This window comes from Littorina saxatilis, linkage group LG13 (genome assembly GCF_037325665.1).
Source record: "Littorina saxatilis isolate snail1 linkage group LG13, US_GU_Lsax_2.0, whole genome shotgun sequence".
NCBI classification, from domain to species: Eukaryota; Metazoa; Mollusca; class Gastropoda; order Littorinimorpha; family Littorinidae; genus Littorina; species Littorina saxatilis.
In genome coordinates this window covers 30556543-30562023 of record NC_090257.1, presented here as the reverse complement: position 1 = coordinate 30562023, position 5481 = coordinate 30556543, and the positions used below count along the sequence as shown (strand labels likewise).

The following is a 5481-nucleotide window of genomic DNA, read 5'->3' as shown; positions in this document are numbered from 1 at the left end:
CCCCTCCTTGCCTCGTGTGCAGTCATTGGCATGATACAGATCTCACGTTCGTAAAAAAAAAAATACTAAAAGGTTTGGTCAAAAAAAAGCATAAGCATGCTGAAAATTCAGGAATAATGGCAACCATGCCTTCACGATGGAGAAAGCTGGCCGAATTAGGGTGAACCTCATTGGACTATTTTAGTTTTTTGTTATCTCACCTTTCATTTGCTGTAACAGATGGTGATAAAGCTGTAAAGCAGGGATCATTTCCTTTTTTAATTTGATTAAATGCGACTGATTAATTTGACGTGGACTTAATCGAGCCCGAAGCTGGCTTCGCAAAGACTTCATAAAGTCTTACTGTCGAAAAATCAGTGCCAAAGCTTCAAACAGCGGGCTTCGTGAAGTAGAATTAATATCCGGGTTTAGGCGCGACACGATAGTGCAAATTACCTTGTAAGGCCAAAAAAAAAAGGTCTGTTTACGGTAACATAGGCCAAAAAAATAGGGTCGGTAGGTCGGTATTTTTTTTTTCTTTTCCAAAAAACCATATTTTTACGTTTTTTTTGTTTTTTTCCCAAATGCCAAAAAAAAGTCTAGGGTCGCGCGAAAAAAATAGGGTCGGTCGGGTTACCGTAAACAGACTATTTTTTTTTGTGCCTAATCTTCATATCTTGCCAGATTTTCATTGGAGAAAGTGTATTTTACCAAATGACTCACAAGTATATATTTATTGTATTTTGTTTAGTCATTTGGCAGGTCATTCTGTAGGAAAGTGGCCATGGAACGTGCGTACTGGGTCGGTTTTGAACCAGATTTATTATGTGATTCGTTTCACAAACATGGAAGGATCGCTATCGACAAGGAAGTCATGATACAATAATGTTGCAAACGCCAGAGTTTTTAATTTCTATCGTAATAGCAAGCCTCAAGGCAGTGAGTGTAAATTATCGATTTGTATTGCCCGTTTACAGTAATACCTGTCTGACAAAAATGCGAAATTAAGTGATGGAAAGCGCATCTTTTGTTTATGATGTTTTTCCCAAGACATCGTTTTCATCATTATTTCCAATGCTTAGAATAGACATTTTAAATAAATATTAAAGGTTTAAAATTGTCTGTGCTGGTTTCTCTATAATTGGTGTTTTCAAAGTTGTGGGTGTTTTTATAACTAAATAACACACACACACACACACACACACACACACACGCACACACAAACACACATACACACACACACACACAAACAAACAAACACACACACACTAATACAAACACACACGCCCACGTATTTGCAAGTGTAGACACAGGAACATAGCCCTTAAGTTTTCAACAGATCAATATTCATGATTTATAAACCAACTTCGTAAAATCTACGGCCATTCTATTTTCAGGCACACTTGGGACGACGAACAAGTCTTGTTTTCAGTGAAAATATATGGTCATACGTGAATAGTATACGCAGGTATTCTTGGAACTGGTACCCTGTACTTTGGCGTTTTAGATAAAATTACTCAAACCATAGTTATAATAAACAGACACATACATATACACATACACACCCAACATACAAACATACATACACACACGCACGAACGCACGAACACACGCACGCACACACACACACACACACATACACACACACACACACACACACAAACATAAACACATACACACCCATACATAAACACATACATAAACACACGCACACCACCAACCCCACCACCACCACGCCCCACCCCACCCCCACACACACACTCACACACACGCACACACACATACAAACACACACAAACACACACACATAGTGATTTCAGCAGGGATATCGTTTTTCTTTGACAGTCGGCGGATTCCGGAAACTTACTGGTCATAAGAAACGTTGGCGCCGTATCGGCAGAATGTCCGAGCATTTCAAAGTGAAAGAAAGGTGAAACCTTAGGCTGCCGAATACTATATACCTTCAAAACTTGCCCAAAATGTAATAATCATTACGGCCTAATTTGCGAGAGAGAGAAAATCCTATCTGTGGCCTGGTTTCAGACGTATCCATATCAAAATTAGAAACATGCTTTATACCTTTCTTTGTTGAGCCCGCGTGACATAGTTGTAAGAACGTTTTTCTCTCACGTTCAACCCCCCCCCCCCTCCCCCGCGATTCGGGTCGAATGCACAATATTTCCCGCGTGCTTTCCAGTCAACGCATTTATAAATGGATATTTGACCCTTCGTATGGCCAAGGAAGGCGAAGGCAACGAGGGAATTGATATTGACACAGCCCTCATTAAGCTTCACGTAGACAAGTTGCGATCTCTATCTAACATCTCATTTCCCTCAATCCAACATGGTAATGGAACCACCTTGACCTTCACAACAGCAATATTAGCCATTTCTTCAAATATCGATGACAGAATTTACACCATGTTTTGTTTGTTTTAAAAAGAAGTGGTGTCCTTTTTATTTTCCAATCCGTGCCATAATTTCTCAAAGCTGCCTTCAAACAGAAAACTAAGACGTCTGTCGTCAGATAGCCTACACCCGACGCCATTCGTAACCAATGCATTCTGGGAAGGAAGAGGATTTACTTGAGATACCCACCCAATCAGTTCAAATAAAGACAACAAACAAACAAACAAACGAACGAACAAAGAAAAACGAAAATAAAACAAATATTGTCATACTAACACAAACAAGGCCCGGCCTGTATTTAGAAGGATAAAAAGCCAGCAAATTTGTATCTCCGCCGGCCTAACTTCCGTCAGGACTCATACCTCTAAGCCACCGCGTTGTTCCAACAGCAAGGGGGAAAGGACACACGCGTCACAATCTTCCTCCGCAGCCAAAGGTGTGCGGGACCAAAGTCAACAAGAGTTGCAAAGTCTGCGAGACAGAAAACCATGAAGCTGCCATCTAGCCTAGCCCGTACCAAGGTGTACTGTCCCCGCCCCCTCTCCCTCTCCACTAATTTATGCTCATTGCCTCCCTTTATAAACTCTTCTTCGTCGGAGCCAGGACGAAGAAGCAGCCGTTTAGTTTCGAACTTTTTTGAGGGCGTGACCGATTGGTATCTTTCGAAAAGGAAAGAACGAGACGAAAGAGAGAGAGAAAAAAAGTGCGGTTGGGTTGGATGAAGCTGGGTCTGAAAAAAAGAACAAAAGAACTGTACCATTTTTAAGAAAAGCAGAAAGTTTAACAGCTATCATCAACATATAACTTTGAAGAAAATCGCTAGAATACCGAGCTGCAAAAAGCCAGTGAAAAGAAACTGAAAAGACCACAGCTATATAGTTGACAGAGAGTACAGAGAACCAGCAGTACGTCCTCATAATCATATACTTCTAACGACTTCAGAAACATACCGACTACGCTTTGCAGGTGAGTGCATGATGTTTCAAATTTCTTTCATTTTTTCTTTCTTCCTTCTTTCTTTCTTTCTCCCCTTTTTTTCTTTCTTTCTTTCTTTCTTACTTTCTACTTCTTTATTTCTTACCTCTTTTCTTTTTTTTTTCTTCTTACTTTTCTTTTTCTTTCATGTTTCTTTTTAGTTAACTTAATGTACTTTTTATCCTTGATTTTGTGTCTTCATGAACGTGAAGTTTTCATACCTGAAACACATGTTTAAGGTAACTAAACACATTCATTATAAATTGATTAATTAATTGATTAACAAATGAATAAGAATACACTGTCTAAGGCGCTGTACTAAGTCTTACTCGTCGTTTTAGCTAGAGGGTGGGGGATTCCAGAACGAGAGCGGGGTTACAGTTTTTTGGGTTTTCTTGCTTACCGTACTTTACCGGACTACAAGGCGCAACTTGTTTTCTTCATTTTTTTTTTTTTTTTTACCTCTGCGCCCTATTGACCGGTATCGCCTTTCATTCACCCTTTTGCTTCTTTACCTCTGTAAACTTGTAGGGCTAGTTATTTTTCGATAAACACCCAGCAACCAAACAAATAACGAGCCAGCAACAGCAGCTCATGGGGTGAGGAGCTACACTTTGCGGGAACTACTTTTGCGACTGAAAAGTTCCGAACGCTCTAATGTACGAAATATACATCTCTGGAGCAAACAATACAAACATACCGCATTTAAACTAGCAACTACAGGCTGAAGCTCGCATTTTTTATGATCCGCTAACTTCGATCATTATTTTCAATATTCGCTGAGACTCGGCATGTAACCTCTACGTAAATGGCCAAAGAAGAGCAAAGATGTGCACACATCGCTATTCAAAGAAACAGAACACTCTCTCTCTGGTGATATACAGGGTGACCCAAAGAAAAGAGTACCCAAACAAAACGTCATAAATTGAACAAAAATAAAGCAATCTTCATAAAATGTATTTACATACACATGTAGCCTCTGCATGATTTGCACAGAAAATTTTAGCGTTCTAGCTTGTCTTTCAGGAAAGTTATGCTCATTCTACAGAACATGCTCCAAATGGCCTCCGCGCCACTGCAGGCAAACTTGAACTCGCCGCGCAAAGTTATCAATCACCCGCACACACTCCTGTTGCGAGATTCCGCGAATGGTTGTTGTGATGGCTCTCTTGAGTTCTGTGATTGTCTGTGGGTTGTTCCTGTAGACGTTGTCTTTCAGGAACCCCCAAAGATAGAAATCTGGGGGATTTAAATCCGGGGGAGGCCATTTGGAGCATGTTCTGTAGAATGAGCATAACTTTCCTGAAAGACAAGCTAGAACGCTAACATTTTCTGTGCAAATCATGCAGAGGCTACTTGTGTGTGTAAATACATTTTATGAAGATTGCTTTATTTTTGTTCAATTTATGACGTTTTGTTTGGGTACTCTTTTTTGGGGGTCACCTTGTACTATGCATGTTTCTGTTTTATATGACCTGGACCAAGTTTCCTCTCAGACATCAAAGGCGTAGGTAGTTCATTTGCTAGCTAGCATTGTGTCTTGATTTGTTTGGTTTTATAGTATTTGTGACCCTCCACATGCGTCGCATGTCACCTTTGCATGATTTTCATATTTTTACATAGGCCCTACCTATCTATCTCTTTCTGTCAGTGAATATCTTTCTCTCAAAACAAAACAAAAACTTCCTAAGTTAATCTAAATAAACTAAGGGATTCTCTCTCCAACCTCAATGACAGGCCATAGTAATGGTACCCTCAATATTACCATCAAATTAGCCCTGGATTTGTACCAGAAACTATACGTTCAAAATTCACTCTGAGATATTCACGACAATGTATGAAAATGAACCTAATTACCTCTTTCTCGGATAGAGACTAATATTACCCCCCCCCCCCCCCCCCCCCCCCCCCGCGGGTTAGGGGGAAGAATTTACCCGATGCTCCCCAGCATGTCGTAAGAGGCGACTAACGAATTCTGTTTCTCCTTTTACCCTTGTTAAGTGTTTCTTGTATAGACTATAGTCAACTTTTGTAAAGATTTTAGTCAAGCAGTATGTAAGAAATGTTAAGTCCTTTGTACTGGAAACTTGCATTCTCCCAGTAAGGTGATACATTGTA

General features: G+C 40.0%; 1 protein-coding gene across 1 annotated transcript in view; it reads left to right on the top strand.

The window, feature by feature from the left end:
- The first annotated feature begins 3007 nt into the window (after window positions 1–3007).
- Window positions 3008–5481, top strand: part of LOC138946000 (uncharacterized) — a 32315-nt gene continuing 29841 nt past the window's right edge. Inside the window, exon 1 of the mRNA XM_070317538.1 lies at window positions 3008–3354. The gene's annotated coding sequence lies outside the window, so the exon portion shown is untranslated. The remainder of the gene's footprint in view (window positions 3355–5481) is intronic.